This window comes from Quercus lobata, chromosome 5, assembly GCF_001633185.2.
Source record: "Quercus lobata isolate SW786 chromosome 5, ValleyOak3.0 Primary Assembly, whole genome shotgun sequence".
NCBI classification, from domain to species: domain Eukaryota; kingdom Viridiplantae; phylum Streptophyta; class Magnoliopsida; order Fagales; family Fagaceae; genus Quercus; species Quercus lobata.
Genome location: NC_044908.1, coordinates 48,855,164 through 48,868,392, shown reverse-complemented (window position 1 = coordinate 48,868,392; position 13,229 = coordinate 48,855,164). Strand labels below are relative to the sequence as shown.

The 13,229-nt window shown below is 32.3% G+C and overlaps 1 long non-coding RNA gene across 2 annotated transcripts; it reads left to right on the top strand.

The window, feature by feature from the left end:
- Window positions 1-7,643: 7,643 nt before the first annotated feature.
- Window positions 7,644-9,558, top strand: LOC115992946. Of its 2 annotated transcripts, none has more exons than XR_004092732.1 (4): window positions 7,644-7,815; window positions 7,934-8,003; window positions 8,901-8,979; window positions 9,111-9,558. It is a non-coding gene; the product is annotated as an uncharacterized LOC115992946 (long non-coding RNA). The 2 variants fall into 2 exon arrangements; XR_004092733.1 differs by having other exon boundaries at window positions 8,885-8,979.
- Window positions 9,559-13,229: the final 3,671 nt, after the last annotated feature.

Genomic DNA, 13,229 nt, shown 5'->3' with positions numbered 1-13,229 from the left:
TTTATATATTTTTAAAAAATAAAGTACAATTGATCAACACTTAATCAAAAAAAATAAACATAATAACAATGAATCTGTGCATGTAATCCAATAAAACATTAAATCTTATATCCTATTCTTGGAAAAATGTGTATTACGAACCAGAATTGAGCATTTTATTATCCCTTAACATTTGCTCTATAACAAGATGACGAATGGGGTCCAACCAAAGTCTAACTCATCAATTAATCCAAGTCAAGTCCATGATTTATTATTATTATAAAATAAGTCAAGTCCACGTTAGCAAAATTAACGAAAGCTATTCTTTCCATTACTAATCCAAATCCAACCCACTTTGCCTTTTTTTTCCCTCCTCATCTTTGTCATCCTCCATCACTAATTTCATGACCAGAAGATCCTCACCATCGCTATCTCCACAGACTCCACTTACTACAACAAAGTTGTCTTTTTTTGAGGGATCAAAACCCTTGAAAAAAGTATGAAAAGCCCTAAAAAAAAAACCCTTGATGAACACTCATCATTTTCTTGTCCAGAAAGTAGATAGTAGCTCCTCACTCACCGAGTTGACCCAAACCCATGTCCTTGCTCTCTTTGACCCGACCTCTAGAAAGCTCCTAATCCTCGTGGATGTTCATTTCAGCAAACTGATTTCAACTGTGGTAGGTTTGAGTATGTGTGTGGATCTGTTTGGCAATGAATGGGTAAGTAATGTATTTTGCTGTGTTGGGCTTAGAAGTTGTTTTGGTTGTGGTTTTGTGTTGCAGATGAAGTGAAAATGAGTTGTGAGTTTGTGTTTTGTGTTTGTTGTGAAAATTTTGGCATCTTCGTGGGCATTTGATTTGAGTTTATACTTTCAAAAAAATTGATATTACATGTTTGAAATTTCATATCTAATATTGTTCATCATTTTTGCAAAAAATTCAAAACCTAACTTTTTAATTTGTTTCAAGTTTGATTTTGTGATAAAAACCTTTTTTTTTTTTTTTTTTTTGGTAGTAATGGAAAGTTAGAAGTGAGTTACAGAAGCTTAATGGAATTGACTGTAGATACATAAAATGCTAATTTTGAACCACGGGCTAATAAGATAAAGGTGAACTTAACCCTCATGTAGATTTGAGGTAATTACCCTAAGTACGTAAAATATGTCACTATAACTATTAACACGTGAGCGCCCAAAAAGCAATAAAGTATTTAACTAATTATATACTTCCCTAAAATGAATTAAAGAATTTTATTGTTGGTTATATTGATCCTCCAAACATTTCTTAATTAAAGAATGCTGCAAAATAATACTACTAATAATAATAATAATTATAGTGCTCAATTTGTATTCTTGTAAATGTGAGACATACCATTTTTTAACGAATTCTTAGTTCTCACATGCATTAAATATTTTGAAGATATATTTTTTTTAATGAGATTTGAAAATGTTCTCACGTATAAGGTTTTTTTAATTAGTAAACCATATAGATGTGTTTAATGAGTGAAGATTTAACGTTAACTTTATTTTTAATGGTAAATAGAAGATAAAGTTTTACTTCAAATTCATTTGGAAGAAATTTTTTCCAATTTACCTATTATATGACAATTTATAAAATCATTCATATATATTATTTAAATAAATTATATGATTCATTTAAAAGTTATGAAGTGAATACTTTTATGTGTAAATTACAGTGACCTACCCTGAGGTTTGGGATAATACTAATCACATCCATGGGTTTTTAAAAATGACAAATTTGGTCCTAAAACACTTACATCGTGTACTGCCGTTTGTTCACTCTCAACCAAACAATTTTCTAATTCATTTATATTCTCCATTTCTTCATTTTCTCTCTTGTTTGCCCAGAAAGACCAGAACATAAGTGCCTCTCTCACTCACTCTCAACCTCAAACCAGGACTCAAAGGATATACATTTCCATGTATTTAAGAAACATTCAAAAAACAAATCTCACTAAACTTGTATTCATTTTCCAAAACCATACATAGTCTCATTTAGGGGAAAAATTTACAGAACATTGAAAAAAAAAATCTCACCGGCCACATCAATGATCAAACCAAGATCAACCTAGTTAGATTTAGCTTCACAACGAAGACATTTTCATTATAAAAAATAAAAAAATAAAAAAATAAAAAAACTTTGATGAGAAAAACTCCACGAAACATGGGCAACAAATAGTATACTATATAACGTGGGCAACTGGGCGAACTTGCACTAAAAACTTGGCACTTTTAAATCAACTAGGCAAATCACATATAAGCTGGGCAAAATCACATAAATTTAACTTGGCAGAGTCATATATAAGCTAATCATCAAAATATTTAACAAAGCAGTTTATCTTCCCAGCTGGGCAGAAACAATGTGGGCAACAAATTAATTACAATAGAATGTGGAATAGAATGAGGACAAAAGAGAGAGAGAGAGAGAGAGAGAGAGAGAGAGAGAGGGAGAGAGAGAGGCTGAGTTCACCATTGCTGTGAAGAGGGAGAGAGAGAAGCTGAGTTCACCATTACTGTGAAGAGGTTGAGAGATAAGGATGATCAGGTCACGAGAGACGGGAAATATATTGAGAGGGGTAAGTGAGAGCAATAAAAAGTGAGGGTAATTTTGTAGCACTGTATGTCTCAAACTTTTCTCTCCTCTTTTCTCTCGATTTTGGAGAGAAAAGTTTTGTGTGGGCCCAGGTGGAAAATGCTTGGCCCCACACAAAAGTTTTCTCCCCCCCCCCCCCCTCCAACCAAACAACACACAAACTCATTTTCTCTCCTATTTTCACTTGAAAGTTTTCCATTCACCCTGTTTCACCTCCAAACAAACACACATTTAGAGCATTGTAAAAGTCTCATCCTATAAGTCTTTTTCTTGCCTACATAAACAAAAGTATAAAAGAGAAAAAGTCAAATCCACTTTGTAAAAGTTGAGATTTTATGATTGTGTTTAGGAAAGTTCTTAGTTTACATTTTACTAGCAATCTAAGATTTATATGGTAAATTAAACAATTGTGTACATTTTATGTAAATGTGTGCAATATTGTAAACTTTGTTTAGTCTACAACATAAGATTTACATTAATAATACAATTTAAATTAATAATTACCCTTGTATTTATATCAACTTTGTTTGGTTAAAGTTGAAACAATTAAATTAATTAATTATTCAAGTTTTTTAATATGTCTAATTACATTTAAAGTCCAGTTAATACAAGACAACATCATCAATCTAGAATAAAGTGTAGTAGAAAATAAATTTGGCACAAGTGATATGGTCACGATGGGAAAAATTTTCTTAGGAAAAACTCAACTGGTGATTATGTAAATCACCAATTCTGAAGAATTCACTAATAAAGATGAGGTTACAAGTATAAAGAATCTTATTTTATTTTAAAGTACCTACCTACAGTAGAACTTGTTAATCTATCGAAACTTATCTTTGACCCAGTTGGACTACTCTTCTTAGCAGACTTCTTCTATGCACGAATCTACCAATTTGTGACTAACTTTTACAACAACACTTGATTGATGCATTTGATTGATTTATGTTATTCGCAGCAATATGCTCCAATATGAACTAGTATTAGCTTGCTACAAAGCCCTAGGGGCACAAAGTTGCAGTAGCTTCTCAATACATGTCTCCTCTTTGTTGTACGATAACGGTTGTAAAGTATAGTTTTTACATCATTGGGAACCCTAGTGCACATATCCAACGACGTGCCAAGTTATCATGGGTTGAAACAGGAAAATTTGTTCGAAATTCTCATAGCTCGATTGGCCAAGAGGTGTTGAGTTAGATATTAAGCTTTAGTAATGCCCTATCAATCAACCTACTATCAAGATGCAGTTGAGGCACAAGAATTAGCAGTTTTCTTGAGTAGTTTTCTTGTTTCTTCAACACAGATCTTCGACACACAAGAGTACATAAGTACATAAATGTCCTAGAATATATTCTACTCATGTTACACGAAAAATAGACTAATCTAAAAGAGATTACTATCTCCCCCTCTAGCAATCTGATATAAAGGATTTCTATTGTTTCTTGTTTGCCCCAAATTTGATGTAATGATAAGATATTTTAACGAGACAATTAAAGGGTCGAGCAACTACATTGATTTAACAAAATATTTTAGTATAAATTAATATTATCATTGTATAGTTTTAGGATTATTATATATAAGTTTTAAAATCCCACATATTTTATAAGTTTTAAACTCATCAGAATGCCGTCCTTCCAAGGAGAATGATGCAATATGTTTGCTAAGATGAGGGAGGTGGTATTTACAAAAAGCCTAAATAGAGTAGCACGTGAGACAAGGGTGTCTGGAGTGCGCATATTTGAGACTTTCGAATGTTGCCTTTGATTTCTGGAGGCTTGTTGAGGGTCTACCTGGGGTCTTGATATTGAACAAACAAGGTACCAATGGAAATTTCATAAAATTAATTTTCCAACAAAATCAAGTTTGCACAAATCATAGCTTAGGGTGAGAAGTTATGCCTCCTGAAAGTTGGTACATTATAAAAAATTTCAAATGTTTAGTTTATGGGTGTGTATGGGTCGGGTTGAGGAGTATATTCAATCCAACCCACCACTGTATGTTAAAAAAAATCCAATCCATCATAGGGGTCCAACCCAACCCACATGGATCGGGTTGGACCCATGGTTTGAATATATATATTTTTTTAATTACTATTGTTATTATTAAATTGAGTATTAGAACAACACAACCACAAACTATTTTAAATTTTGATAGCACTTCAAAGTTTAAGCCAACAAGTGAGATAAGAAGGAGATTGAAATAAGAAAAACTTAGTTTATGTTTGATAACAGTTTTTATTTTCTATTTTCAAAAACTTGTTTTTGGGAATAGAAAGAAAGAAAAATCTTTTATTTTTGAAATAAAAAACATGTTTGGTTAGTTTAAATATAAAAAAAAAAAAAAGTTTTCTGAAGAAAAAAAATATAAAATTTGTTTGGTAATTTTGATGATGCTGAAATAGTATTATATACTTGTTACAAAAGGCAAATGGAAATTATTATCCAAATATAAAATGTAGCACTTATGGTGATAAAAAATTTCTAAAGAATTTATATGTTATATAGTTTATACTTTATGTGCACAAAGCTATATGGTATTAGAATTAGATGGACATTGCACAAAACTTTTGGCAATGCAGGTGACTGTACAACCAATTTTAACATTAAAAATAGGAAAAGTATTAGTTTACATTTTATTGTTATATAAAATTTAAATTGTAGATTAAACAAATGTGTATATGTATATATCTGCATTAATAGTGTATAATATTGTACACTTTGCATGAACAGTCAATATAAACCATCTTTTGACATCAAAAAATATTTGCTACTAATATATATAGTGAGAACCAACCTGGGAACTAAGCCACCATTGCACATGGAGACCCACCAAGAAATTATGAACAATTTATGCAATTTTCTAACAACACGCATAAATACTTTTTCAATATGCTTGCCTAAGATCTTCCAGCCTGTGATGCTTCTCTATAGGTCCGTTGAGTTTCACACAATGGAGGTTAAAAAAAAAAAATAGAGTGCAAAATAAAGAGAGAAAATTCTATGCGAGAGAAGAAAGGAGATAGAAAAAAAAAATTATTGAAATCTGTTGTTATTAAGATTCAAATTCTAGTGCTAACTCATTAAATAAGGCAAATTTATTAAATCAAGCTCATATTTTCATTGACTTTTGAAAACTAGAAATTTAAAATAGTTTTTTGCCTGTTTTTAATTTTCTTTACAAATTGAGTTTTGAGAACAATTTTTGTTTTCTATCTATTTTGGGTTGCCGAACAAGTTTTTTAGTTTCAAAAATAGAAAATTGATTTGAAAACAGAAAAAAAGGGAGAAAAAAAACAGTTACCAAACATACCCTTAGCGTTTGGGTTTTATTTAGGAAGATGAGAAAAAAAGTAAACAATAAAATTGTATAATATATTTTTAAATATATATGAAATATTTTTTTTTGAATTTTAAATAAATATTAAATATATGCAGATTGGGTTGAGTTAGGCGGATTTGTGAATCTTATTACACAAACCCAACCCTACCCACTCTAAAAAGCAATTTCAAAATCCAACCCAACCCACCTACCCCTAAAAATTGACCCAACCTAGTGGATTGGGTTAGATCGGATCAGTTTTGGCAGGTTGGCAGGTTGGCACACCCTTAGTTTTGGAAGGGGTTAAGCATTTTGCTCTTAGTTTGGAAGGTTTTTGTTTTTTGTTTTCTGTTTTGTTTCTGTGATATATCATTTGGTTTACATCTGATATGGGAAGTTATCATTATTTTTTAAAGGGATCAAAATACATGTGCGGTGGCTCAGGAATCATTTGGGTTGACCAATCGAATTTTCTAGTCACAATCGGTCAAACTTGGTCAAACCTTATGTTTTATCGTGGAACTCTTGAGTTTGACCTAATTTAACTATTTTTAGCAAAGCTAAAGAGTTTGAGGAGTTTTGGGGTCATGGTTCATGTCTCGGTTGAAATTAAAATTTTTATCATTTTTAACTTACAAATGGTAATTTACTTTCAGATCCAAACATGGTAACAACAATGCATTTGGGAAAATTTTATAATCTTTTTCTATATTTTAGAACTGATATATTAGATGTTTTGAATATCTTTATGATAATATTCAGTCTCTTTTTTATTAATATATTTTATTCATTTGTGAAATTTTCATGTAAATTTCCTATTATATTTTTAATATTGCGAGAAATAAATTTATCAAGAGTAGCTAGGAGTGTTCACGGGTCGAGTTTCTACTTAACCGAAACTCAACCTTTCAACTTCGGGTGTTGGAGAGGGAGACCCTCTGCCGACCGACAATTCAGTAAAAATTGACTACCAGACACTATGAAACACCTTTAGTCAAGTAGACCGAAGTCATTTTTTGTGGAACTCAAGAGATTTGGCACAAATATAAAGTGACGGAAGAGTGTAGAGCTGTCCACACAAATGTCGTTGGTTGTGTCAAGGAAGAGTGTCAATATATAAATATGACCGTGAAACTATTTTAATGTTTATTTGAAAATGGCATGACATTTTTTTCCCTCTTGAAATCAATTGGATATACTTCTGTTTCTTCATATAAATAATCACTTTAGCTAGTTAATTAAGTAATCAGAGGATCATAAGAAGGTTCTTCATGGAGAAAAAAAAATCAACACGAGGTTACTTTTGATATAACAGTAAATCATCACGATGAAGAATACAAAATTCACACAAAGATTTGTGTAGTGTACAAGTCTAATGCTTCCTAGAAAAAGAAAAGTGGGAAAAGAAGAAGAAGCTTATGCTGGTCGGAAATAGTACTAAATTGAGCTACCTTTCAATATAAATCACATTCTTGTAACCCATATTACACCTTAATATAGAGATCTATCTAAGCTTATACTACAAACAAGATAACCTGTTTCGACCCTTTTTTTTCAAGGGTTACTAAAATTTGTTCAAATAAACACTAAAGTATGACTATTACTAGATTTATTAAGTACCTTCAAAATAATTAACACAACCCTTGGAATAAATATATAAAAAAGTGGTTAGTTTTGTCACTAAAATGTAAATCCTCTTAAATTCACAACCCCTAATAAAAAATACCCAAAAAATATTTTCAACCCTTGAAAAAAATTTCAAAAAAACAAAAGAATATGCTGTTCGTGATTTCTTCGTCTGTGTCTCTTTGTCTCTCCCAATCAAAGCTCGGTGTTCTCTTCGTGACTTCGTCTCTCTCGGTCACGGTGTATTTCCTTCGTCTCTCAATCGCATTGATAAGAATTGGTATTGCCTAATCACAAACCCTAATTTCTTCTTTGAATTTTTGTGTTTCTTTGTTTTCTCCCACTTTCTCGTCGATTTTCATCGCATTTCTTTGATTTTCCTTTCGCACATTTCTCAGAAAACTCAAAAATCGAACGTCTCCTCTCATCTCGACTCCAACACCGCTGATTCCACTAGTTTGATTACAGGTTCTACCCTCTCTTATGAAATGTTCATTGTTGATTATTGATTGTTGATTTTGAAATTGGAAAATTCTCTGTACCTATTGATTGTTGATTTGTATGGTTGAACCTGTGCTCTATTCTGAAGTAATTATTTAATTTGCTCCTTCAAGCTTCATTTTCTTTGATTTTTGGGAGATTTTGTTGTGTTTGTTTATCGATTTGATTTTTCAGGAATTTCCCGCGCTTTTGGGTGGTTACCTATAACTTCTACTCCATTTTTTTTAAATTAAATACGAAATTCAAATAATTATTTAATTAGATCATCCAAAATTTGTTTAAATCTAGGAGATTTTTCTGTATTTCTTTATAAGATTTAACATTTCACGAATTTCCTGCGTTTTTTGAAGCACTACCTATAAGTACTTAGAACTGAATTGTTAATTACATAATTAACAAAAATAGAAAGAAGTTCTGTAACTTCTCATGGTTTAGCAAAAGAGTACTTCAGCAGATAGGAATGAGTTTTGGCTAAGGCAATTGCAGGCATGTTAAAGATTGCTTGGCAATGCAGCCTTTGAGGGAAACCATTTGTGGTGCACACAAAAGGAAAACATCATAAAATCCTCTGCAATACCTGTCATCCAATTTTTTATATTTTAATTGTAAAAGACACTGATGGAGAATCCATTTATTTTAATTGTGAAATGGGCAATGAGTATACAGGACCACAATTGTTCTGTTTACATGGGAAATTTCTTAGTTTACTTGTTTTATTGCTATCTGTTAGAGTTGTTGTTTTGTTTATTTTCAAATTGAAATCTAATATAATATTCCAAAGTGATAATTTTGGTTTTTGGTCTTTAAGCGTGTGCATAACATTTGAATTTGTTGTGATTAAATGCAAGGTTGTTCTTGTTGCAGTTATCCTTTGTTTTGAAAAACAAAAGAAGGGTAAAAGAGCAAAAACTGTGTCCAAATTCAACAGCTAGTCCATGTTTTGGTATGTATGAAGTTAGAATAATGTGTCATTAAGATTGGCTTCTAAAGTTACCATTGCTGCACTTATACAGGGTGTGCCTAATTAATTTATGTTTTTTTTTTTTTTTTTTTTAATTATTTTTTTAATTTTAGAAGAGAGAATTATTTCAAGATTTGGCTCTATTGTACAGGTATGCTCTTTATTATTGTCAATTTATTCTCATTGGTTTTATGCTCATGTTTTTTTCTTTGAATGGTTATGCAATTTAACTGTTGTATGCTGTAATTATAAACTTCTGTCTGCCTTTGGTTTCATTTTTTGGAACAAGGAATTATTTCAAGATTTGGCTCACGCATATACGACTTTAAAAAGATTCTGTAGCACATCTAGATTTTGAACTATCAAAGTAATTCTTAAAGAAGGATTATTTAAAACTTAGGATAGAAAAATGCACAGATCTTGAGTATGTCTCTCCTTAAGGCTAGTTATGCAAACAGGGAAATCTGAAGAGAGAATTTTATTACAGTTCATTATGTCTCCAGCTAGCTGCACCCCAAATAGGAGTTCATTTGCATTCCAAATTTCAACTTTCATCAAGTATTTTTCCATATAATTTCAAATCTAAATAGTAGAATAAATAATTTGGGACCATGCCTTAGGAAGTGAATGTCCCAAATTAAACTCCCTGCTGGGGCTATTACTACCAGATTTTCCTGGGTTTACATATATATATATATATATATATATATATAATTGGGGGCATTTTTTGCATTCCCTGGATTTGAATTCACCAATTCATGTTAAACTTCTAATCCACATGTTGTTGATCCTAGTTGTTACTTGTTATAATTCAGCTTTTTCCTGCCAAACAATTAAAGAATACAACTGTAACCATGGTAAGGGAAACCAAATACTTATAGTAAAGACAAAATTAGAAACCATCACAAGCTTATTTATTGGTATGGTCCTGATATCGAAGCTGCAAGGATGAAATGATAATTATGTGCAGGTGAATGGCAGAGCAATTCTCCTTTGTCGAAACAGAAGTTTGCAATATACATTAGTCTGCATGTTCTCTTTTGCCAAAGGAGATTTGCATTGTTATTCCCTTACCCAACATCTTCTTCCTTTGCTATGCCTCATGTTCAAGTTGCTACCATAACTCTGCTGTACCTTTTATACTACATGATTCGCACCAAATTTTGAATATGCATGGGAATGAAACAGGATATTTGGATATGCTTGCACAAGTTGTATATAGGATTGCTTTCTCATTACTAATGGCCTCGTGGTCCCAATTCCCTCAGCGGCAGAGTTGGAAACCAAGGACTTGAAGATATATTCGTTACATCTTCAAGTTTTTCTACGCACTTTCTACGTATTGAAAAAACTGATAGACACTATCATCAATTGTACCTAGATTTTCATTATGGCATATTCGGCCCTAAATTGTTTTTGCATGCCAATTCCCTTTGCATGAACCTTTAGCCCAACTAAGTATAAAGTGAAGAAAGAAAACTAAAGGTCAGAATTGAAGATAAGAATGGCAAGTTGGTGGCAAAGAGAGAGCACGCTATTAGATCTCCCCGAATGTTCTCTTTCAGTTTCTTTTTTCTCTTAATTTTAACAATTTCTCTAATGGGTATCCGATGATCTGCTTGGAATAAAAAGCGATAAAAGCTTGATGCTTCCATTTCATATATATATATATGTGTGTGTGTGTGTGTGAATTTCCACTAGTTGTTGAAAGTCTTTGAAGAGGAAGTCCAGGACCACACTTACGGAAGCACAGAAAAAAGGGCCAATCAACTGCACCATGCATGGATGGTTAAGTCTTAATTACAAGAAAATAGTCATCGCAAAATCGGGCTGTTAGGAGCTTCGATATTTAGGGTCTGTTTGGATTGAACTTATTGTTGCCGAAACTAAAAACTGAAAACACCGTAGCAAAATAATTTTTAAATGAGTGAATAGTGTTGTGAGACTTGTGAACAGTACATGAACTGTGTGTGAATACTGTTTTTTGTCTTTTACATAGTAAAATCATGTGATTTTACTGTCCATGTGCAGGAAAAAAAAAAAAAAAAGCTTGAAAACACCGCTTTCAGCCCAATCCAAACGGGTACTTAGTTGAAAGGAATTCAACTTGTCACAAGTTTCGTTAGAATTTATGTGTGTCCTTTTAGGATATACCTACGCACCATGTGGATAAGTTTAAGTTTCAACATGCATGACATTGCGTTTCAATTGGCAGTACATGTACCCGGAATATCAAACTTGACCTCGGCTAACGCTTTTTGGCCTACAAAAGAAATAAAGCTCCTAGTCCAAGAAAGAATGTACAAATAATAAAGGAATTGTAATTTATATCTAATAGTAAAGTAAAGAGTATAAGAGAAAAGGTCTAGCAATGAACTTTAGGGTGAATGGAGGGAGAGAGTGGAATCAAATATAAACGAGGATGAGTTTGCCGAATCCTTTTATTAATCACTACCTTAGAAGGATATGAGTATCCTTAATTAATAAGGGTTATTTGCCTTTCTTAAGAAGGGTTTCTAGCGAAGTGAAGTAAGGAATGAGAAAATGGAGTTTGGAAATGGTTTCTATGAGGCGTAAAAGCCATGGGCAGTATGATGGCATGGATTTTCTAAGTGGGTAATGATGATTAAGGTTATTTTGTTTGACTTGTGATTGAGTTCAGTATGCCTCTTAGATTTTTAAAATATGGATAAATTGTTAAGTCATATAGTATATCCATGCAAGACAAGTCGCATATTGAAAAATTATAACAAGAGTAAATGGTTAATATAATATAGTTAGCCCAAAAATCCCAAACTCATAAGCTTAAAATTTTTGGTTAATTAAGTGGAGTCTTTATATGCTATATTAATTACTCATTCAGAATCTCCACAAGATGTCCTCTCTCAAGCTAGTGGTATCAGAGTACATGTTGGTATGCAACAAGAAGGTAAGGTGTTCAATGTCCCTCTTGCATAAGCAGAGGTGAGTCCTTTTCACAGTTAGTTGAGATGGGACACGTATACTTGGAACCCGCACAAGTGTGCATCAAAAAAGGCAAGCCAATAACGATTTAGCTTAAAATTTATTTCTTCTTCATTGTAGATATATAATATTGATGTGGTCCACTAAAATTGCGCCTTATTGATGTGAATAGAGATACCTCAAAAGAAAAATATAATAATTAATTGGCCCCTCAAATTTGATCCATTTACATGAAGGCTAACTTCAATATATTAGCAGCGTGCTTGGTAAAGAAAGCAACTCAATAAAGGTAATCCACTGATCTGTATACAAGATTCGAGCTAAATATTTTCTTGAACCATCTACATACAAGAGGGGATAAAGAATGAAATGTCTTAAGATAACCAGAGGATGACACAATGTTGAATATAATTCAATTATTAGCATCTTCCCCCACAAACAGTTTTATAAAGAAGATTGAAAAGGCTATGGAGAATTAAACTTTTCAGATGGAATCAAGTTCCTACCCCAAAAGTCAACCTACCTCTTAGTTTCCAATGTTCTTTAGCAATCAAAACACGATAAAATTATTTCCATTTCTGTATATATGCATGTAAAACCATCTAATGATGTCCACTTGAAATTAATTGTTTCTTCTTTTCCATAAGTTTTGTGTTGAAAAACGCTCATGCACATGACTTAAACAAGAAGAAGAAGCGAATTGAAGAATTATTATGCGGATATTCTCTATAGATAATTCATATTTCTTTATTCTTTCTGAAAAGAGAGGAATGTTAATTTTTGCTATCTAAACTAGTACAGAAAAGGAGCTAGGGTTGCGTGAACTGAAGCCACAGGACCACTTTGCAACTTACCAAACAAAGGGTACGTGCTAAGAATATCCTGTTTACATAGCATATACCAGAATTGTCTCATTTTTTTATCAGGTATATATAGATATGAACACCCAAAACTATTCATCAACGAAATGGATCAAGCGTATGCATATATGCATGGTTGCATTACTGGGCAATTAGTCCTTTGGCAGTTAACCACTCACCTGCACTTCATACACGTACGTGATTTAGTTCACAAGGCAGAGACGTTCATTGCCAAAGGATATTTGCCCGGCAATTCAGCTGTGCAATCATTCAGTCACCTTAGATATATATCAAACCCAAGGTGATGTTTCTATAATACCAAGGCACTAGTTGTTACTGACATACACGCATTAACCTTTTTCTCTCTCCTTTTCTTAGGGTAACTAGGTCATATCTGTGCATGTATAA